This window comes from Sebastes fasciatus, chromosome 10 (genome assembly GCF_043250625.1).
Source record: "Sebastes fasciatus isolate fSebFas1 chromosome 10, fSebFas1.pri, whole genome shotgun sequence".
In the NCBI taxonomy this organism is placed as follows: domain Eukaryota; kingdom Metazoa; phylum Chordata; class Actinopteri; order Perciformes; family Sebastidae; genus Sebastes; species Sebastes fasciatus.
This window is the reverse complement of record NC_133804.1, coordinates 6,605,247-6,630,328: the sequence shown is the minus strand read 5'-3', so window position 1 is coordinate 6,630,328 and position 25,082 is coordinate 6,605,247. Positions and strand designations below refer to the sequence as shown.

Genomic DNA, 25,082 nt, shown 5'->3' with positions numbered 1-25,082 from the left:
AAAGTTGCACTCATCACAATTTGATATTATCAATGGATTAAATGACTGCATATAATGTGAAAGAGGTCAATCGTAGCTCACAGAGAATCAACCCCCCGTCACTGCAATGGACTGCAACTCGAAACTGAAACCTGATTTCCAGCAGCGCAGGTAAAGCCTCTGTACACTACCTGCTCAACACCAAACAGCAGCTATAGACTAGAGTCCAAACCAGAGCTAAAAGAGAGTGAATATTTGACTTACATTCATCAAGCGGACACACACACACATTTTTTTTTCCTCATTTAATTTCAAATACTTGCCATATATCCAAATTGCAATAATTATTAAGTAGTACGTTAAACTATTTACACTTTTAGAGTCTTCAGGTTGTAGTGCTATGTGCTATTGTGTGCCATCTGAATAGCTATGACATGTTACACCTTGCTGTCGCATAATTTGGTGGAAGCATGTATAATGAAAAAGGTGTGGACCAAGTGTGGAACCCTGTGGAACACCACAAAATATTAAGTTCATCCACTTTTGACATTTTTAGCAGTGACAAATCACCTTGCTATCAATCAGTATTGCAAATTTGCATGTCAAAGTATGCATAAGTTGAACTCTATGTGTAAGCATTTACTTTGTCCTTGCGAGCCAATCACCACTGATTTGTTTTTTCCATTGTCATGAATTGATTCTGATCAAGTTTCACTGTTTTAACTATCTGAACTGGCCCTTACAATCTTAACTGGTGCTTTGGTGCTCTGTTTTATATCTATATTGGGTTTAACAAGTGTGTTTCTATATAGGCCTACACATGCATGTGCACATGCATGCAATACCTCTATGTTATGCAGTATACAGTAAAAACTGTATGGAGAGAAACACATTTCAGCGTATAACAAGGACAGATTGTGTGTATTCGGTATGCTTTAGCTCTTGGACCTCCAGTTTTATGTATTTGCCCCCAGTAGTTCCTTTGGGCCCCACTTTAAGAACCACTGGTGTATTCTTGTGTATATAATACTACAGAATGTGAATTACTGCAGCCTTTTGTGTATCAATTATACAGGCTGAGGAGGAGCAGGAGTGTGTATCCGGGGTGCCAGAATCTGGCAATAGGAGAAACAACACCGGTGAGCCAGGGAGCACCGAGCCATTAAATGGCCGTGACGGCTCACTGAGCTGCTGCCAAAACAAACCACACAGAAAATGACCAGAATGCATCTGGGGGCGAAGAGGTGCAATGGAGAGATAGAGTGAGGACAGGGTTTTAGGTGGCTGGGGCAACAGGGGCTTGTAAGAGCGGAAAAATGACACTCAGTACTGGCCAGAGGCCAGGAAACACAGACGAGGACAGAGAGGCGAACGGGGCTAAAGACAACATGATGGGGGCGACAGGAGGTGGGGTGTGGTATGTCAAGTTTACTGTTACACACACGAGCGTGGTAGAAAAAACAATGCATAAACATCCGTGGCCCCTAGCAGAGAGCGGAAAATGCGATCTCTCAAACAGTGGATGAACACACGCAGCGTCCGCTGTAGACATTTGTGGGTCCAGTGCTTTGTGGCCGGCAGCCAGGGGGGGCATCACTGCAGCTTGTTAGTAGACTGTGGAGGGTGGCAGCCAAAAGACTGCCTGTGTTTGCCTGGCTAATATGGGAGAGGTTAGGAGCCAGGGAGGGTTCATTACCGTGGCCATCACTGGGCCTCCATCTGAGCCAACAGAGCTGGAGGACAAGGCAGTGCCAAGAGACAATGCTAATGTTACACATAGAAGTTCAGCCAATGTTACTGCAGCTGCATGGAGAGGTACAGTGTAGGACAACAGAGGCGACTGGCTGGCATGAGCCATTGTTGGCGTCGGCATACTTACAGGTCTAGAGGAGCAATAACCCTCAGTGGTTATTTAGTATGATCCTCAAGCAGAAGCTCACAAAATATTTGATGACATCCATACGTTGCTTTATTATACTGCTGCATATTGCTGTTATAATATTGTGCCGGTGGTATAATGGTACATGGTGATATCTGCACACTATTAGAAGATATTATTAAAACTATTGGCGCTCTGTTCTACCATTCTTTAATGCTATTTAATGTAATCTTGGATTTCTACAACTGATGACGATGATTTCAACAGCTGCTCCACAGCTGAGTGTCGGTAGTCCGGCCCTCTCTTCTGCGCTCCATAGGTGGAGGGAATGTGATGGTGAGACAGCGCTGATGAAATATTGAGCAGAATTTGATTTGAGATTTGAGTTGGTTTATATATTTTACATTTGTAAGGTGCTTATGGAATAGTTATGGCTCAGTAGCACAAATAACACTGCTGGTTTAAATGTTTATGATAAACTGGATGTATACGTGTGATGTGAAGTGAAACTAAATGTGTGAGAGGCATCATTATACGTATAATGATTACTATCACATTTAATTTCTACAGTCTGGCTTCAAATCATCACCTCCATAATGCGTGTGTGCATACGTCAAAGTTTCCATAAAGGTGGGCACATTCTCCTGTCAAGTTTGTTTTTATAGATCACGACTTTTTGCTAGGAGAGTGCCGTATGCACAGGTTATAAATGAGACCCCAGGTCTTTAAGGGGTTCTCCAGCGATTTACTGTTGCAACGCCGGCTGGAGGGCTTGTGAGAAAAGACTATTAGAAAAAGAATGATCAAAGTCCAGGGGCCGGTTGCACAAAACACCTTAAGTTAAGATTTCCCTGATAGTCTGATTTAAGGTTTCCTAAAAATAAAATTGGTTGCACAAAACACACTTAAAGTCGAGATGAAAAAAAAAAAAAAAAAGCCCTTTTAACCCCTTTAGATCACATCCCACTCTCTGGGACTTCAAGGGTGCTTTCACATCAGGGACCCGGGCACGGATCTGAGTACACTTGACCCCAAAGTCCAATTCGTTTGATTAGTGTGAGCGGTCCGTACCGTAGTCGGGCACGGTTTGTCGTTCATGTGTACTCGGGTACGCTTCACATCAGTTGTGAAAGCCAACCGTACTGAAACGTACAGTAACGTTAGCAGTCAGCGAGTAGGCTAGTAGTAGAAAGGGTAGGCTTTTTGTCCCTTAGTCTTATATGTAAGGTTCCCTTAAAATGTTCCTCATCTTGGTCTTATACTTAAGGAATCCTGTAAAGTCAGTTAAACCGTTGCACAAAAGACCTCAGCAACCAAAGTAAGGATTTGTTTTTTGTTTTTACTTTTTGCTGCTATATTTGTTTCCTGCACACTTGTAAAATAGAAGTGTAATTATACATGCATTTTTTCATAATTATGCTACTAATTAATTTCTAACTTTAATGTCAGGGATAGGACACTTTCACCTACAGACTGAACTTGCAGCTGATTCTCAACACTGATGAAACTCATCATTACCATCATCATCATCATCTAATTTTAATTCAGCAACCACACAAAATAATCATCTAATTTATAAATCCATTATAATGATGTCCTTTAAAGTCATTACCACCCACAGACTGTGGTCAGTGATACACCTGCATTCTAAAAGTCATCAGCCATCACACCCACAATCCTGACTGGAACGGGAAAAAAACAGAATGGATCACTACTTCCATCTAGTAAAATTAGAATTTAATTTTAAAAGAAGCTTTTTAAATTGATCTTAAACTTTAATAATGGTAAAGAGTTGCACTCTAAAACGTAATCACTGGGGAAGTTGTTTTTTATGCAAACCTTTATACTAGCCCTGCATTTTTTATTTTGTATCATTACCACTTTGCAGAAATGCAACGTGTTTATTCAGCTCCATTTTGGATTTACACCATGTACTTGCCTTCCCCTCATTACATTCACACCCCTTCAAAGTGACAGGTAACACCTTGTCTGGCTTGTTCCCATCCATCAGTCCATCTTTAACAAATATCTCTCTGAGCTGCCTGCTGTCTGCAGGATCTCAGTGTGCTCTGCAGCAGGATGTGCATGCTCAAATGTTCCTCAGTTGCTGTTGTTGTTGATGTGAACTAGAGGCACGTTGCATGCACTTTTAATTTAATTTAAATTTACTGGTAGTGTCAGATAATATTCTTACAGACAATATTTCAGTTCCTTGCACAACCACAAGGAATAACTGGGGCCCCAATATGGAGCCTTGGGGCACTCCACATTTAATAGTATTGGTTCTGATGTAGTACTATGAACACTATTGTGTCTCCTATAAATTATGTAATTAATTTGCAAAATCGAATATGTTTTCAAAGAAGCTGCCTAAATCATTTGTTAATCAACATAAGGACAAAACGTATCCCTGCTAGCAATATGATATTCATAACTAAAGCATTATTTAATGTAATTTATGGTTATGTTTAGGCAACTCAAATAACTTGGTTAAGGTAAGGGAATGATCATGGTCCATCTTAAATACTGATAAAGCCAACACTGACATGTTTTACTTTATTAATTTTTAACTGAAACCACAATCAATACATGCAGTGAGAGGATGTGAACCCAGTTCATGGTCCTGAGCAGCATCCACTCCAACCACCTCCTCACAACATTGTATTACTTCTTTCACTGGTAGCCATTATGTTTTCCTGAAAATGTACTTGGCGAAACAAATCAGGAGCATATAAATGTAATATATGTAATATTCTAGGCGGCAGGGTTGATCAACATCACATACTGGAGTTCTTCCTGTGATATAAAAGATAAACCATTTCACAGCAGTATGTCCATACTGTAGTTCACACATCACGTCTTTGATCACAGTATGTGTCAGAAGCTTTCGGCAAATCCGGCCGAGCTACACCAACATCATTTCCGTCAAGGTTTGGTCTGACAAAAACAGAAAGGGTCTGTAGAATATGCTGCTGTAAAACATTATTTAACCTCATCAAAAACCTTGGACATAGCTGTTAAAACCAGCTTTTCAATCCACCTTTGAATATCAGCGGTGCAAAAGGCTAGATGGTGACTCATACAGCTTGTGGAGGCACGTTTCCTGGCTTTCTAATTGCAGTTACAACACCCAGGACATCACATGGACATACTTGAAGCCAGAAGGGGGGCATGTTTATGCAGCTGTCACTGATGGTTTGACAGTGAAACATGGTGTGTGCAGCCCAGAGCAAGCTAGTTTTCAAACACACTTACGGGGGGGCCAAGCGAACCTTGGTTTCCGCAGCATGGCCTGACCATTGGACCAGCGAGCTATTTGAGGAGAGACCGCTGAAGAGCCAGTGAGCAGAGGGGCTGAGTGGGTCAGAGCCAAAGCAGCAGAGCTAATGTGGCTTGTTGTGGTAGAAACAGAGGCCAAAGGGCCGTGTTACAGCTAAGCAGAGTGCGTCTTTGGCTGCTCGTGTGTGTACTCTCGCAGGCACAAGCCACCACGGTGAGGGCTTGTTTGCAGTCTGTGTATCCATACGGCAGGGAGCAAGAAACAGACAGTCGCCCGCCACCAACCGCCACGTACCCCCCATCCAAGCTGTCTGTCCTCCCCAGCCAAGAGAGGAGGAAAACAGAGACGCAGGGGAAGCTTTAGTTTGTGTGCACAAACAGAGAAGAAAACAGAGACAATGGACACAAAATGTGAGAAGGAAGCGTTTTTAAATAAACTCAAGATGACAAAATGAGACAAATGGAATCATAAAAATGCTGAATGATTTTAACTTTGTGTGTAGAGTGAGGATTAAAAACTGTATTCTAGTGGTTGTAGATCAGGGCCAAATCGTACCTGGTGGACACTAGAATATCTTTTGAAAACTTCTGACAACAAACCAAGATGACTCATGCGGAGGTTATTATACTGATTAGACCATGGCATAAAAAAAAAAAAAACATAATTGGCGAAACACTCTTTTAGTTTCCCTGCAAAATATTTTGCCATTGTTGTTGTAGTTTGGTCAGATTCTGCACCTGCCCTCATCACATCCTAGACCCAACCACACCCATAGTCTTTATTTCTGAGGATGCACGTGACCAACGTTCAAATTGTGGACTTCTGCAGGATTACATCTCCTTTGACCAATGTATCCACCTGTATGACAGGCTGGCACAGAGGCGCTCTTCAAGAAGAGCCGGAGCTGCTCAGAGGCTGCAACAGGACGCTGCAGATGTTCTACCACGTGTGGTGGCCAGCACGATCCTCTATGTTATAATAAATATGGATCAGAAGGATATGGGTTAGAAAGGGCCTGCTACACCTACTAGTAGGCTCAGAAGGTCGTTATCATCAACTCACATGGTTGATCACCGTTACGAATACAAAGGGGACAAAGTTAGGCGCTGACCTCTAGTGGTCGTCAAAATTATGACGGGAGCAAAGGAGGAAGTTGAAATTAAGTTTTATAACTAGGTTCGTAACAAAGAACACGCCTCAATCACATCCCATTTCCGCACAAAAGTATTTAAGCACACCTGATCCGTTCACCTCCCTTTTAACTCGGTTTTTACATCTCCCCCTGCCCCCCAAACCCCTTTTTTCTTTTCCCTCTCCTTTCTCTCTTTTCTCTCATTCGAATACAGGAACCACTGTCAAAATCAGAGCACATGAAGAGATGGCTCATCGCCGGTTACCTCCCGCCTCCAGCTGACATCGATTCAACATCACTCTCCCACAGCCATCCGTCCACGATCGTGATTCCTCTCCACATCCCTACATCCCTCACCCTTCATCTCCACATCTTTTCATGCCTTCCCTTCATCCCTCCTCCCTCCTACATCATCATAGCTCCCTTACATCTCCCATACATAATTAACTATTCTAAACCCATATCGCTATTGGCGTGTTCTCTGTTAGTGAAAGTCAGTGTAAGGAGGAGGTCTGAGTTGGATCGCTGGGTCAAACACACACACAAACGCCATTTGGTAGGACCAGGTTGCAAAAGTTGCGTAGCCTGCACTAGGTTAAAGTTACCAGCTGGTTTGGGATGTTTAAAGGCATCACAGAGGACTAAGGAGTGTATGTGAAACAGGAGACAATCTACAGATGGCAAGCAACAAAAAAAAGAACGGCTGTATTTTTTATGTCGATTCTTTAACAGTGTTTTGCGATTCTACAGTTTATTATTCAGAGGAGAGGTTGAAGAGAATAGCATGAGTGCGAGAAAATAGATGGAGGCAAAATAACACACGCACACACAGTGGCAGACATCTTCGTCATTCACTGGCACTCAGCGTCAGGCTGTTCCCATGTAGTGACAAAATGTCAGCCTCCTCGATGCACACACAATGAAGGGAGTGGAGATAATAACCTCCCTCTATCTCTCTCTCTCTCTCTCTTGCAGAGGCATCAATTGAAGTGTGTGGGTGTGTGTGTGTGTGTGTGTGTGCTCTGCTTGTTCATTCACTTGTGTGTCAGGTCACCTCAGGACCACTCAGCCTCCAGATGGAGCAGCAGTGTCCCTCCAGCTGAAGCCCCGGGTCCAGATTGGTCTCTGTGGAAAAGCAGAGTCTTGGGGGCCCCACTGCACATCCAAGCCCTCCCTCCCCCCATATCCATCTACCCCCACCCATCACTGAGTGGCATCAAGGCTTTTGTCTTTTGTCTCCCCCACTCCTTACTTACTCATACGGGCTTCGGAACTGTGCCACAAATCTCTAAGCAACCACAGCTGACTTAATCCAGGAGATTTTCCAATATTCAATATTTAGTTTTTACCAACTTTCAATATCCAGTCTCTGCTTGACATTATTACACAGGTGGGGATTAAATCTCATGCAGAGCCATGAAATTGACTTGTCCAGTTTCATACTTAGAATTGATCTGATCACTCCGGTTGCAGGGGGGGTCTGTGTCTCCACACGTTCTCCACACACACACACCTCACACCCTGCACAAACACAATTTTCACTGCAAAGACATGATGTAATGAACCTTTTCTTAATCAGTATTTTTTTTCATTACAACTATGGATCAAATGATTATATCAAATGTGAAAGGTGTTACTCGTAGTCACAAATCCACTGAGAATTATCACCAACTCTGCACTTCCCCTTGGCTCTACAGAGCATGTTACGGCCTGTCCAGACTTCCTTTGTGAGCAGCGCGTTGCGGCTGCCTCGCTGAACTTCTGCGTTTCCCACGTGTGGGTTGTCCACACTGGCAGCGTTTCTGCTGCTGCTGTCAGCCCTTTCTTTCTACACAGTTTGCCTTTCATAATGTCCATTTCGCTTCATTATAAATGTAATTTATATTTATTTTACACTTAAAACGTTAAGAACCGTGTGGTAATTTGTAAATAATAGTAGTAATCCACAATTAAAACCCCATACTTTATTCATTCATGGAGCCGTGCAAGTCACTGCATTTTCTACAACACTGTCCTGCAAATATTTCAGAATAAAAAGCTTGTGTTAACAAAGGAAGGAATTCTGTCCACAGAAAAAAATTATTAAGGACTTTTATTTTGAAATGAAAGCAGGAAGTGTTGATTGAAAAATGAATGTTTACTTTTTTTCATGTCCGTGACATATTCTACAGATACAGACATTGAACTTGTAGTAGGCTAATGTTGCTTATATGATGTCAATATACAGTCAAAAGATCACCTTCACTGTCTGTTGTTGCTGTGAACTGCGCGGCTCGCGGTAAAAATAGGCGAGACCTCGAATCTGTAGATTCACGCGGGCTGTGTGGCTGCTCTAACCTGTTAACATGGACGCCTAAATAAAAAACAGCAGGCTGCACAGCCGCCACGCGCTGCTGACGTTCCCTGTGTGGACAGGCCGTTAGCATCTTTGAGCTCTTTGTTTTGGTTTTACGGCTCACAACTTTACTGTTTTGGTTCAGTCTTACTGCTCTCATGAACCCAGTGTACAGGCAGCTGTTTTCAGTGAAAAACCTCTGGCAAACTCACTGTACACCACCTGCTCAGAAACAAACAGCAGACAGATACAGTTACATACCGTAGTGGAGTATTTAGCAGCTAAAGAGAGATATTTCCAATTCCAAATGAATGATAATGTTTTTCTGTGTCTGCTGAATGAGTTAGCCATATCAACTTTATGAAGTGATGTCAGCATTGTGTTTACAGCTATTCCCGCTACACCAAAAAGACCCAACAAATCTCTCTCCAGGAACATCTTTTCAAAAGTTAATAAATGCAGCTTCAAGTCAAATATCAAACTACTCTATTTGTGTTTTATGTAAATCACCAGTAATATGGGAAAGTTTGTGACCCGGCAGCCATGTTGAGATGTGCTGAGGAAATACCAAGCACCGCCCACCAGCCGGAGCACAGCCAATAGGAACGCTCTCTCTCTCTTTAAAGCCTTAAAAACAGAGCCATGAGGAGGTGCAGAAGTCAAATTTTCTCTCAGAACAATTGAATTACAATATGCTGAAAGATTATTATGGATTTTCTGCCAAATGATGCCAAAAAAGTGTTGCCTACTGAAGCTTTAAGTACGTAACTGAATTTAATCCAAACAATGATCTTTTCCCAAACCCTACCAAGTAGTTTTGTTGTCTAAACATAACCAAGTACGTCTGTTAAAACTATGACCGTTTCACAGTGTTAAACAGAACAGTCATATATGCTGTTTTGGGAGTCATTGGCAAACAACCAATTCTGGTGTTTAGGTATGAGGTTGTGTTGATATGTACAGTAAAACTACTTCATCACAATTAAAAGTCCCATTCTACTGTTGTGGAAGTATGCCACACAGTTGACTGAAGTGAGCTTACTTATTTTATTCATTATTCTGTTTTTTCTCAAATCAACCTGTACTTAAATTTCATTATTATACATTGTCGCAATGTTCTTGAATGTTTATGTAAAGTACTTTGAATTGCCATGTTGCTGAAATGTGCTATACAATTAAAGCTACCCTGCTTTGCCTATATATCACACCGATAATGTAAATCTGGCAAAAAATTAAGCAGACTGTATGTTCACTGTGATGGATAACAAAGCAAGTCTGCTAATTGATTGTTATACCATATAGAGATGAATGGAAACCAATGCCTATCTGGAAACAAAGATCACCTTAAAAACTGTGAAACATAATGTTATGGTTTACAAAATGTAAATTCAACGTGGTGCAAATGTAGTTAACCCTCAACTGTTTCTCCAATCGTAAAAAAGAGAAAATATGAATATGAATGAAAATAATTAGATGGATAAATGGACAACTTAACTGTTAAACTTTTAGCGAAACTTAAGGGAAAAGTGTTAATTAATTAATTCACAATGTGCAATAATTACCACCAACTACAAACATGATTATAAAAATGAATATTTATAAACAAGTGGCAACACATGCCATTTATAGGATCTCTCACCCTTTCCCTCTTCTAATTGACTTTTAGTTTGTGCAATCTGTTCAGTAATGCCTTTTTCATGCTAAATATGAATATGAATATTTACGCTACAGTAACTCACCAGCTTCCCGCTTGAGTCCCTGCGGCGCTCACACGCTACTGTTGGTCGCCTTCCACGTCGCTATGGCTGATTATCTGGTTCACTGAGGGCGAGGCAAGGACGAGCAAACATACGGCAACTTTCAATCTCAGAGTCTGGAAGAAGCTGGCTGCCTGCCATTCTGCGAATTTTTCATGTTGTTCCCTTCCCCGCCCTCGCCCTCCAAAGATCTGCTTTTAATGCTTCCTCTGTCATCATCGAAGCCCTTGATGCGCCACTGATGAGTAAATTCAAAGAGACGCTGGCTGTGAGCGGCAAAACCTTGAGAAGTCTCCAAAAGAGATGATAAAACATTGTTCACCTTGCAAAATAGCCGTGTCGCCTTTCTTCAGAGTTTCATACGTGGATACAACCTTGTCATCAACGCTTTGGCGCTTCCAAAAGTCAGAAGTCAGAGTTTCAAGGCACTTGGAGAGGGAAGGTGTTTATGGTTCTTATGTTGGCTTTCTTGAAAGAAAGAATAGACTGAATCTTTAGAGTTGTAAGAAAACACAAAGCTGTGAAAACATCTTATTTATCTTACTTTGGCAAACATGCTTGAAAATGCACCTTCTGAGGATAAGATCAATGAAAGGGTCTGAGAGCCAAACCCCATCAGTTCCAATACAGACACTGTGTATTTAATACTTTAATAGGAAGGTGTACTCAGAAACTTTATCTCACGCTTTGAACACCGTGTGAAGCATTTTGCACTACAATTATCAGCACATAAACATCACATCAGTAAAGCAGGAATTATTGCCACTCACACTTTGCAGTGACAGGTCAGGATCTCTTATTGACATCAATGATAAAAACATGTCCATAAATATAGCTGTAAATCATAAAATGCTGTTCCCTATAACATTTGATAATGCTTTATAAAGCCAAAACAATGTGCTGAGAGACACTAAAACATGAGTTTGGTGATAATTCTCTGTGGGTTTGTCACTACAGGGCACCTCTTTCACATTACATAGATCAACCCATTTTCACTCCCAACTCGACAAATACCGGCACTCGGTCAGTGCCTCTCAGCGTCTGACACCGAGACACCGAGACACAGAGTCACGCTTTAGCATCTCTATGAGACGTGCAACTGACGTAGTATGAAGAGTAAGAAAGTCTGTGTAAGGCAGGTGGGAGAAGAGGTGAGGTTGGACGGGTCAAACAATCACAGGACTTTCACCCAGGAGACCACCGTTCATGTGAAACCAAGTCAGCGTTCACTTATTTTAACTGACTTTTGTTACGTAATTTCTGAACTTTACTAACACCAGTTACATAACAAGTTTACTTATGTAACAAGCAAACTTGTTTTAACCCAAACCACAATCTTTTCCTGAACCTAATCAAGTAGTTTTGTTGCGTAAGTACACCTACGTTGGGCATTTATTTAAAAAAATATACTGTATGCATGTAACGAGCGGAAACTGTAAGTTTCCTGTGAACACAGAAGTTTATTTTGAGAAGACACTTTGCATGTCACGTCTAAAATTGACACCATGTAGAGAGTCATAGTTTGAAGCATAGGGCCACAGACACTGAGGCGTCTATGTGTGACAAATTGGTAGTGAGTCATTTGATCCATTGTTAATATAAAACTATTATGTTAATATAATAATTAAAAATAAGACTGTCTAGACAGACTAAAGGATGTGGGAATGATGCTCGCAAACCAATGCTCGATCACAGCGTGACAAAGATTTCAGCAGGATAAGTTTAAACATGAAATGCCTCCATACGTTGATTCAGTTTCTTCCTGCTGTGTGTGTGTGTGTGTGTGTGTGTGTGTGTGTGTGTGTGTGTGTGTGTGTGTGTGTGTGTGTGTGTGTGCCCTTTCTTGTGGTTGTATCACACTGAACTGATCTGAGCCCTGTACCCCCAACATATACTGTATCCCTCCCTCTGTTTGCTCTTTTTCTTTCCAGCCACACTGTGATATGTGTTACCATACTGTAAATCATATTCATGGAGCTCACTGGTTTGTCAGATCATAACAGCCACTGGTGTGACTGCCATGTAATTCAGATGTCATGCAAAAAGCTTAACGTTGTTATGACCCAACACATCCCTGTCACTGATTGCTGTGACGCAGGAGTGCTCAGAACCTGCACCCACTTCATGGAAGCTTTGACATTTGTTGCCTTAAACACTGGCTGGGTGCTACTCCGTATGGACTGTATACTGTACTCAGTTTGTCACTCAGTACACAAGACTATCCAGTTTGCACTCAGACTGATTTTAAAAGCCTGAACAGGCACTTGTGTGTTTTCATTTAATTTAGCTCATCATACTTTTTATACCTTATACCTAATTTGGGTAGTTTTTAACTACACTGCTGGATAAATATTGGTCTGACTACATGCTGAGTTAATCTCACCTAGCAAGATGGGTTTTTCATTTAACCCAGCAAGTTGGGTATATTTTACCTCATCATTATTAGTATGTTTCCTTCCAGTATAATCTGTACAAAATGTATTTAAATAGACTGCACATAAAATAACTTGGTCGAATACTAATCTAAAATACATTTAAGATTTGGTAATTCAAATCATAAACATTTGCAATAGTAAACACAAAGAAATTCTTTCCAAAGACATTTTGTTTTAAATTTGTGATTGGACGTAGGGATATGGTCGTGACACCTCAGCCCGTTGGATGTATTCCACCATGTTTGTTCCAACCTATGATCCAGAGAAAGAAAGAGAAATGCTAACTTTTTTTTACTATCAAAAAATAGATTCACTGTTTGTATACTGCATTTGTAACATCTGGTATAAATCAAGATAACATCTAACATGTAGCTGATGCACTTTATTAAGCTTAGCTTTAAAATAAATCGTTTGAAGTACAGTTATTTCTTACACAAACAGGTGGGACTCTGTAATGTTGGTCGACATTAGGTCAGCTGGCTAGGTGACAGCTACAAGCTAGCCTGGACCTAAGGAGAGATAATTATTTAGTAGCTACTTGAAGTTACTATCAGTCTAAAGACTGGTATTGTTTGTCTCTACAGTAATGGACTGGATAGGTATAAAAGCGGATACAAACCTTTATTCAACTGTATTGGAGGACTGAGAGGAGTCAAAAAGACTGCTTGTTGACAAAAAGATGCTTATTTGCCGCCCGCAGATAACCCAGCAGTTGGGTTAACATGACCCAGCCGCTGGGTAGGTAGCACATGGTAGTACTGGATTACACTGGAGTGGGCTCAACCCTACTTAAGGGTCACAGCGAGAACTTTTTTTGAAGACTACTTTTGCGTTCTCTCACAATAATATTGCATTACCTTGCAATACTTTTCTTCTTCCATTCCTTCTGAGCGATATAGTATGTCTATTTTCAGTTGCTCCCAGTGCGACGCCACAGTATGGATCGGATGCACATTAAATCAGTGCTACTAAATACTTGCTGCAAATGTGTGGCAACAATGGATTAATGCTTAAAATAAATAGTGTATTGCAATTAAACACTGTGGTTAAAGCAGGAAAGTCAGTGGGCTTAAATGAGTCTGCTTTGGTCTATGAATGTTTGTGAGTGATTCTTACAATCTGCTTTCCACAGCTGCTTCATTGGCTACTGTATGAAAAGCTCCTTCATGTTCATGAAATCCCTGTGGCATATTACAGTGTTAATAAATCCATGTGAGAAGTGCCGTGGCAGAGCGCCGTGCTAGAGCACAGTGCCGTTGCGCACGGCCGTTCACTGTATTTACCTTCATCAGATCGCCTGAAAACTACACCAGGTCAACACATTCTCAATTCCAACTCGTCAAATACCGCCGCTTGGTCAGTGCCCTTCGTCATTGGAGACCGACACACGGGGTACCCCTCCTGCGTTACTTTTGAACGGACCGGGGACGGCGTGTCAATATACGCTCATTACATGCATAGTGTCCTTTCAAAATAAACTTTTGTTTCCACAGAAAGTTAGGTTTAGGCAACACAACCACTTAGTAATGGTTAGGAAACCGTCGTGGTTGACGTTAACTTCACTGACGAACACTCACGTGGCTGACGATACCAACATCTCATGTGACTAAAGACCGACTTACTTCTAGTTTCACACGGAACACGTGTTTGTTTGACCAATCCACCACCCCGGGCGGGTGTGTTTACTCTGGAGTTAGATGAAAGCCCGGTTCGTCACATACTGTTGCTAAAGGGCACCTTCGTGCATCAGTTTCCGATGCCTAGGGGCGCTGACCAAACGGCGGGATTTGACGATTGAGAACGGGTTGACCTCTTCACACATCAGACTGGTCGGTTATAACTCTAAGTGCTGCTTTTTGTATGAATGTGGTGCAGTGGTCAGCACTGCTGCCTCACAGCAAAAAGGTTGCAGGTTCAAACCCCGGCTTGGGGCCTTTCTGTGTGGAGTTTGCATGTTCTCCCCGTGTTAGCGTGGGCTTTCTCCGGGTTCTCCGGCTTCCTCCCAGTCCAAAGACATGCAGGTTAGGTTCATTGTTGACTCTAAATGTCCCGTAGGTGTGAATGTGAGTGTGAATGGTTAGCTGTCTCTATGTTTCAGCCCTATGATAGTCTGGAGACCTGTCCAGGGTGAACCCCACCTTCGCCCAATGTCAGCTGGGATTGGCTCCAGCCCTAACGCGACCCTGAATATGTTACAGATAATGTATGGATGTATGAAGGAGACGTTCGGTTACCAGGGCGCATCATAGTCTCTTTCTTTTTTAGCAAAAGTAGCGTCTCATGTTTTATCCTTGAAACACATTGCAGTGCAAACACCATTGTCTAGAATCAGCTACTAAACTATGTGACCACGTACGAGCTGAGATACATTAGAATTATTACTAAAATAGTGTCAGTCCAATATAATCATAGGCTATAAATGGTTTCACCAAATCCATTTCTTTATTTTTTTTTTATTCCTATTGTAATTATAGGCCTAGTAACTGATGGAAATTCATCTTCCATCTGTCTCTGAGTGCAGATTTGTGGTGATGTGCGTGTTGTGTCAATGTTGTGACGCTCTGAACCATCAACATGAGGTAAAGCTTTCTGTTTGCTTTCCTAGCTGTCGTTACTAGGCTACGTTTAACTGTGATTTTTCCATCAGATCTAACTGTGTCACCAGTTACTATAAATGGTCAATTCATTGACATAAGTGTCTCTTACTGAAATGAGCAGTTTCTTTGTGAGTGGGTCCCTGTTTTGTTTGACTGGTGCACACCACAAGGACATGCACTCAAGTGCACGATACACTTTCCTGCCAATGGTGTCACACTATTCCGCTGATAAACAGGTGGTAGCAATGTGCCAAGATATGCAGTATTGTGCCAGCAAAGGCAGTGAAGAAGAAGACTGTAAACTCTTTGAAATTGTTACATGTTGAAGGAAATTTACTCATCATGTCTGTTTGACCACTGTTTAACCATTCAGGGTTTTCCGTCCTACGACGGTGGTTCACTTCTTACCGGGGTAGATCACCATGGTAACTGATGCTGAACACCTAAACTGCTCCGTAGCAGGTTATGCTCCAGATAAGAGATCAACTCGTATGAAAGCACCGCCTACTGACCAATCAGAGCTCGGTGCGCAGATCGTATGGTAATATTACACAAATACAAAGAAATTTAAATTATAATCCAGGCTAAAAGCAACACAGTTTAAACTGACAAATGCAGGAAGGACGGCTGGCTGTATGCTGTGGGTGCTTACCGCTTTGAATTATCTTTTTATATTTTTTTTTTACTTGCTCTGAAGTCCATTTAAACACCGCTGGAGACGGGGACGCAGCTGAAGGAAGGCTGAAATAGTCATACACTCCACATTGTTGTCAAAGGCCATAATGAAGTGTAATCTACGCATCCATTACACTCTGAAAGCGTTTTATAATATCACTGACCCGTCCAGACGACTATACCTGACTTTTCAGGACGTTAAATTAATAAGTTTGTTAATTTACGCATTCACACATCTGCATTTTTTTTCTTTTGCCGGCTGTCCTTCCTGCATTTGGCAGCTTCAACTGTGGTACTTTTAGTCTGGATTATGAGTTTAACTTCTTCGTATTTGTCTAATATTATATTTCGCTCTTGGTTTGTAAAATGTGCCGCTCAGTTGACAGTAGACTTGTCCATGTTTGTGATTGGTCATACGCTACAAACCCCGCCCCTTTCATGTGAACATGCTAATAGCCAGATTGAGAAACTCTGTGTTGACTCACCGAGTTGATAACCAGCGTCGTAGGACCGTTTAGCGGGATCTCGTTTGTTTGGGTTAGTTAAGCCAGATAACAAGAAGATACTCTGGATATGTTGAACTCGCTTCGTAGTACAGGCCTCTGGTGAGTAACGCTGAATGCAAATATAACTTCTGTTTGTGTACAAGTTAAGTCCACAGGGCACCTTTAAGTGAAAGCGAAGTCAACTTGAGTCTGTTGCTGAACTCACTCCTATCACTGCAGCATAAACCCAATGCACCCTTTGCGTGCACTTAAGCCACCAGTGCTCCGCTCAACCTCTTGCTGCCTGAACCTGAAAGCTCTTCTGACACTTGCTGCCTCTGCCGCTGTTTATATAGTATATATATTTATATTTATATAGTATTTCACAAGCTCCATCTCCACCCCAGCATCCACCTGTAGGCTTTGAGCCGACAGAGCCGAAGCAATTCATTCATTAATCAATTAGTTGATTGACAGAAAAAATAATCAGCAACTATTTTGATATTCAGTTAACGGTTTTAATCGTTTTTCAAACTAAAATAGTGGAGAAAAAAACCCAAACATGACTGAAAAAGGAAATATGTAAAACAAACACTGATGTGAATGCTGGTTCACTTGTATGCTTATTGTTCCATCTTTGGGAGAGCTATCCTAACCTTGAGAGAGCTAACCTTGAAGAGCCCGATTCTAAGCAAAGGAACAAAAACAAAAACAAATAAAGAAATAAATGACAACATGAGATGAAGAGAACTTGCAGAACAAGAATTGCATTGCCCTCAAAGGGATAGCATCTCTGTTTATAAGCATGTATCACACACATACAAAATGGACAAATTGACGTCTGCTGACACAATCTAAGATTCCAGGTTATTTGGATTGCACATGAACAAATCAACAGAAACTGGCACTGCTTCAATCTGAGTTGACACAACATAGAAGAGATCAAATCAGAGCGGTGGAACAGTGGTATATAGATGTCAAGGCAAATTTCACTTCATTTTATGGTCATCCCACCATTCAGCATGAGCATGCCTGCATCTATCTCCCAATTTAACCTGTCTGTGGTGTTTTTGCGCTGAGAAGAAATACTGCTTGAAGTGAATTGCATTAGTATGACAGCAACGAAAGAGATGTGTATATGTGTGTGTGTGTGTGTGGTGGTGGTGCAGGTTGGGTGACGTCTCTCCTTTAACCACGTTGCTTTTGTTAAACTCTCTTCATGCTCCATGTGGTGCCGGGCACTGAGGTAATTTCACACCTGACTGACCTTTTTCGCCGGCTCCGCCAACCGACGCTGGGCACCTTGGCGGGGGTTGCCATGGAGACAAGGTGGAAGCTACCGCCGGTGTCAGTCCGTTAAGTGACTGTTTAACATGGAGCGGAGCGCGCCGCGTCTCATCTGTTGATGATTTGACTCCCTGGGCTGTTGGAAAATATGTCATTATCACAGGTGTATCGGTACAGGCGGCGCGGTAGCTCCAGTATTTTATTATCTGCGGGCCGAGTCACAGCGGGGTCACTTGTAAAAGGATATATGTATGCACTGAGGACAGGATTACAATTGCTGTCTTTGCTTTACTGTCCTTCTGAGGAAGTGTATGGCAAGCCCAAATTGCTTGTATGATCACATTTTTGCTTTCAAAGAACTGGAGGGCCTGCTTCTTCCAAAGAGAGTAATTCCCTCTGTGGAGCGTCCTCACCTTCTTTTCCTCCGGCAGTAGATTTAATGTCTCAACTCTGCTTATAATAATCAAATCATTCATTTGAGAATGTTTCTCCTGGTCATCAACACGTTGCTCCAGATATTCAGTTTCAATGTTCTTTTCCTCAATAAGTGACTTGTGCTCACGTACCTCCTCCACTAGTCCAAGCAGCTTTGTTTGTTTGTTTGCTGGTGAGTCCCTTACTTAACTCGGCCGACACAAAGTTACTTTCTGATCCCCTCTATCTCATCATTGTGCCAATGGGTTTTCTTTTGTGGCATTTTCAGTTCAGACTTTAAAATATGTTGCAGCAAACTTTGTTGGAATTCAAACTTCTTAGGAATTGGGTGAGTAAAACCCAAAACTGCAGGTTGATGATATCAGTTTCCACCAAATTACTTTTTCTATCATTAAGGGAAGACACCCCAGGTGAATAATGTGAAAAAAATACTTCTCTGATTACTTGTATTAAGACAATTATTTCTGGTATGACTTGTTTTCTGAAAATGTATGTTTAAATATGCAAATGAGGCATTCTAACATTATTAAATATGAGCTTCTTTGCATAGGCAATATATTTCCACGACAAAAATCTGCTTTTTACAGAGGCAATTTAGGATATCTCTTTTTATCACTCCATAAATAAGAAAATACTGTCAACAGCCATACAAAAAATCAATTTTCACCATGTTTTTTTAGGATTAAAATATTCTGTAAATCTGGCTATGAATGATATATGAACAAACGTCTCTGTGAAAACCTTCAGAATATAGATTGGAATGAAACTGGTAATTTGGTGTACTGACACAAAGACAATCATTTATTTTTGTAACTGAGATGTTATGTTTACATATGCAAATGATGCATTATCTGATGCTAACTTTTGATGAATTTAGGAGAAATCTACAGACGCAATTAGACAAAGTAGTAAAATGAACACCTAAACATGTATGTTGGATGTTTTCTTTCTACTTGTCTGAAAGAAGACATGTTATGGAAGCAAAATTGACCAGTGCAAGAAAAACATTTTTTTTTTGCCTGGAGTGTCTCCCCCTTAGAGTGCATCATTAGCACATAAGGAAATTATCCTTCAGATTGACATTTTCTGACCATTCGAAACACTCCTGACATGAGCATACAGTGAGCATACTCAATAGCCTTCACCCTTTTATAGACAAGAAAAAAAACATACAAATATTAAAAAAAGGAATAAAATATGCAGCTCTGTTAAGATGCATTAGGGCTGTGTATTGGCAAGAATCTGGCACCACCATATGCATAAAATCTGAATAAAAAAGATTTTACTTTTTTCTGCAATCAGAACAGTGGGAAGTGCATCTGAATTTATTACAGTCCGGAGGGCACATACACTAAGAGGGCACACCTCTTTGCAAATTAAATAAAGTATTGACTGAGTTAATCTTTGCATGTAAACTATTAATTAAAAATGTATACAGTGTTTTTGAGAATCGATACAGTATCACAAAACATAATATTGCAATATTTTATTACACCCCTAATATACACATCTGTAGAATATGTCATGGACATGTAAAAAAGTAAAGAATCATTTTTAAATCAGCAGTTCCTGCTTTCATTTCAAAATAAAAGCCCTCAAGCATTTTCTTTTTCTGTGGACAGAATTCCTTCATTTGTTAAATTTGATTATATTCTGAAAATGTTATTCTGAAATATTTGCAGGACAGTGTTAGTTTAGAACATGCAGTGACTTGCAGGGCTATATGAATAAATATAGTACGGGGTTTTAATTGTGGATTATTAATATTATTTACAAATTACCACACATTTCTTAACCTTTTTCTGTCTAAAATAAATATAAATGACATTTATAATGAAGTGAAATGGCCATTATGAAAGGCAAACTCTATGTATAAAGAAAGCGCTGGCGGCAGCAGCAGCAGAAACGTAGCTGGTGTGAACACCCGATGCATGAATCACGCAGTAGTTAAGCGAGGCAGCCGTCAGGCGCTGCTCATGCGGTTGGTGTGGACACGCCCGTTATGTGCACCGCCCTTTAACGGTTTCCGCTATTGGTTCACCCTCCCGAGGCTCCACCTCGACACCTTTGAAAAAATAAAGCTCCAGTGCATGCATTACTTATCTCCTTTTTTCACACCCATCCACCTCCTCTCCTGCCACCCCAGTCATTTTCTTTTTGCTCTTAAAACTACGTGAAAACACTCCCCGCGCACATTATTGGAGCGCTTATTGTTGCCGCGGCTGGGTTTACATTGTAGTTAATGGAACGCCCGGTGCGTTTCATACTGACGATAAAGAGTGCTTTGTGCGGTGGCACCAAACACAGAGTACCGTGACGAAGCCTTGGTATTTAACGTCCAGGGAATGAGAACTGGCTGAAACTACTGCCTCCCGTGAGTCGGCGGCAACAGGGCGAGGCCGACTCCTGCACTGCGTTTCGCCGAGTCTGTCTGCTCCCTCCACACTAGGAATCAGCGGTGGAGGGTGTGGCGGCTCGGCCCAAACCCTGGTTACATTGGCTCTAGCTCCTCAACCTTCCTCCTGACCTACTGGCCAGGTTTCTATCAGTGATGGGAATCTTATTCATTCCTATTGACAATTTAATTTACCTAACAAGTCATTTGAAACACGTACGAGAATTATTTGTTCAATAGGTTCACATTCCAGAAAAGACTGACAGTCCTTGAATCAACAGAAAAGTGACATGTTCAGAGTAGTTGCGGATCATTCAGAACATTAACTCACAAGCATTTCTTTAAAATAGGATAATAGGAAACACAAGTTATTGAGAATGAAGCATATTCAGATGGAGATAAAGGAAAGGACACTGCAGTAGGTTAGAGTACATCTAATAATAGACGTAATGAATGGCATTCAGATTGCTTAGCCAAGGCTCCTCTTTAAACAAGCTGCTCTGCCTATGAACATCAGCATTCGCTGCATTTCATTATTTTCATGTCAGGAAACAGTGTTCCTCCTGCCAGACAAGCTTGAAATGTCATTAAAGCATTGAAGCTCCAGGACAGCTTCATTTCCTCATCAAAGTGGGAGCCATGTGCAACTGGATTAGTGCCAGTCCTGATTTTATATAGATACTAATATTGTATCTCAAAGGGCACGTCTTACTTTGTTTTATTAGGACAAATTTGTATTAAAAAAAACTTCCCTGATGTTGGATCAGTTACATTTTCAGAACACGTTGTCCAAAAATAATCTGATTAAAATATGTCATCTTTATTGTTTGTCTTTCACAACTATAATGAAGTAAATTTCTAGGACTCCTTTGATGCATATAAAGCTTTATTGATCCCCAAGAGGGAACTCAAGCAACAGGGAGACAACAGAGGTAGATCATTTAGTAATAGATATATATTATTATTCCTTGAATGTTTACAAAAAAGTTAATTCTATTTGGGTAAAATCTTTTGGAAACAAAATTAAAACCAAACTAGAGGAAAGAGGACATTTTGCTGCTGATAGACGAGGAAGCCTACATAAGAGAAAAAACAATAAGGGGAATTAAATGTCAGTTGTGATTCCAAACAACATCAGTGGCAACTTTATTTTTGCTGTATGCACCCCAGAGGAATTAAAAAAAATAAGTATGAACACTCTAATAGCCCTTATTTAAATCATTAGGTCCTAAGTTTAAAAATGCACTAATAGCTGAATCCAGAGTTATTTTCCTTCCTCCGTTCATGTGAACGAGACCCAGTCCGAGGCCGGACCGAGGCTGGGAGGCGGAGTTAAAGGAAACACTACTGCGCCCACTCTATGGGCCCAATGGATGCAGAAAATCCGGGTAATTTTATACTCTGAAAACAAACTTTTTTTTTCTTCATGCGCCACTGAGCATTTTTCATAGGAATGAACGGGAGCCCGCCTCCAACGCTGTATCCAGTTGTCTTTATACATCCATGGTTCAAGAAGCACACCTTGAGGGTACAGGGTGGAACACTGACTTTTTAAGAGGCCAAGTTATGTCTTTAATAACAGTGTGTCTTCCCTTTAAAATATTATATTGGCAAAAAAGAATAAAAAAAAAAAAAAACATTTGTAATTCTTTGGTCAATTAAAATGATCAATGCAAAGCTTGCATGTTAACTAAACATTGTATAAGACAGTTTCCATTTCCCTCTTGGCAGTTTTGGTATTAAATTAGCATGTGTACTTTATTTATTTATGTGTATGTTGTGTTAATTAATGTAGGTATAAAAAAAAACATGTAAATATGTAAAGAAAATAGAATGATAAATCTTTATTGCACAGCAGCATAGGCTTGGTGGCATGTAAACTGATATAATATTATTTTCAAGGCTAATCATTTTCATTTGTTACGCCTGATGAGCATACACAATATAATCAACGATAATGTATAACGCTCATACGTCATGGGGATTGAGGGTATAGGGGCAGCTCTGCGTCACTACATACAGTAAACCATTAATATGCTCTTGTACATAATCAGCCCAGACACAATGTCAGGCTCCATTTAAATGATTGTATAACATAATATGCCACAGCTCTACAGTAGTATAATGCATAGTGACAAACAGTGTGAAATGAATGAACTTCCTCCTGAAGGGGTTAACTGTGTTAGGCTTCTACTTGTACTGCCACTTGACCACAACATCAGCCTTCTTGTTTTTATACACTTAACTTTGAATCACTGCCTACATATATACATATTATATACATACACACTGAGGTAATATGTAACCCAACAGCTGTACCTATACAATTCATAATATTTTATAGTACTAAAACTGTATTACATTTGTCTTTTTTCAGATTTCTACTTTTACTTTGAAGTAAATTTCATAACCTGATACTACATTAATCTGATGGCTGTGGTTATGATGTAGCAAACTTGAATAATTATGATTTTAAAATCAAATCCTAAATTCATTAATTGTGATGCTGCATGCCTGGTTTAATCTACCCATCAGCACACTGAAGTGATACAATGGAATAAAAGGACCACTTGAAATCAATATTTTGAATATAAAGTATTAATATTTATAATAGAACATTTGTAATGTTATGAGAATAAAGTCGTAATCTTAAGAAAAATAAGTTATTTTTAATAAAATAAAAATTATAATTTTACAAAAAAATAGGGCACTTTATTTTAAAACATGCAATATTTTGAGAAATTACAACTTCATTCTCTTATTTTAAAACTATTTATCACAAAAATATGACTTAATTAATCATATTTTGACTATATTTTGAATATATAATCTGATTCTTTTTACTTTTTTGTATGACATTACTACTTTATTTATTTATTTTTTTTATTATTTTCTCAGATGTGTTATCCGCAAAAAAAAGGTCACCATGGTAACTGATGCTGAACACCTAAACTGCTCCGGAACAGGTTATGTTCCAGATAAGAGATCAACTCGTATGAAAGCACCGCCTACTGATCAATCAGAGCTCAGTGCGCAGATCGTATGAGAATATTACACACATACGAAGTAGCTACAATCATAATCCAGATTAAAAACAACACAGTTTTAACTGACAAATACAGAAAGGACAGCTGGCTTTATGCTGTGGGTGTTTACTGCTTTGACTTATGTTTTCATATCTATTTTTTTTACTTGCTGCAAAGTCCGTTTCACACCGCCGGAGTCGGGGACGCAGCTGAAAGAAGGCTGAAATAGTCACACACGCCACATCTTTATCAATATCATAATGTAAACTAGTGTAATCTGTTCATCCCTTCTATTTTGAAAGCTCTTTATATATCACTGTCCCATCCAGACGACTATATCTGACTTTTGAGTATTCCGTTAAATTAATAAATCAGTTAATTTATGCATTCACACATTCTGTCTTTCCTGCATTTGGCAGCTTTGTGATTGATCATATACTGCAAACACCGCCCCTTTATGTGAACTCGCTCATAGCCAGATGGAGAAACCCTGGGTTGATTTACCGAGTTGATAACCAGCGTCGTAGGACCGCTTAGCGTGATCTCGTTTGTTAGGGTTAGTTAACCCAGATAATGAGAAGATATCCTGGGTATGTTGAACTCCCTTCGTAGTACAGGCCTCAGGAGACCAGTGTTTGTGTCCCAAAGTGTTGTTGAGAGATTTTGAAGTTATGTTATTGACGTGTCTTCCATACTTATGTCATGCTGTCTCCGTACATATTTGAGTCTGTATTAGTTTACATACTTATTTTAAGCCCAACCAGAGTTTGTTTTGCGATACTAATATAAATTAACTGTTGACAAAACAAACATCATACTTGCTTGTTCTCGAACTGATTATAACACATGTTCTTCATGAGCATATGGAGTTTGCTCAGTTGTCATGGAAACGGTAGATGTTAACATGTTCCATTACTCTTTATGACTTTTCATCCACGTTAACCTCAAAGTTGAGCTTGACAGTTTTTTTTTCCATTTATTTATTTTATTGGCCATGTGATACAATCAAAAGCTTTCTTTTTCTTATATGAATTGTTTTAAAAACATGATGTACCTACATACTATTAATTTTATCTGACCTACCTTGAGCTACTTTTCCTGTTTCACCCCTTGACAAAATTACAGTAGCACTATGGAAGTGTGCACTAAAGAGTGTGGATATGTAAGCGTGTTCTTTGCCATCTTCCCGGGTTTGGAGATGTGTCTTAGTGGTGAAGGGTGGCGCTCCTCTTCTCCTCTGTTCTCTGATTGGATGCAGCAGGAGCGTCTGTTCTCCTGTATGGCGGCAGGCCTCCCGCACACTCTCCATGATCAAAACCACCTTTCTGCAAAAATAATAAGCCGGCTCTATACACACAAACGCACACAACCATACATAGAGGAGC

The 25,082-nt window shown here is 40.3% G+C and overlaps 1 long non-coding RNA gene across 1 annotated transcript in view; it reads left to right on the top strand.

Moving 5' to 3' along the window:
• LOC141774982 (uncharacterized) overlaps positions 1 to 14,992 on the top strand; it is a 1,018,885-nt gene extending 1,003,893 nt beyond the window's left edge. Inside the window, exon 3 of the long non-coding RNA XR_012595534.1 lies at positions 14,924 to 14,992. This is a non-coding gene — a long non-coding RNA (uncharacterized LOC141774982). The remainder of the gene's footprint in view (positions 1 to 14,923) is intronic.
• The last annotated feature ends 10,090 nt before the right edge of the window (positions 14,993 to 25,082 follow it).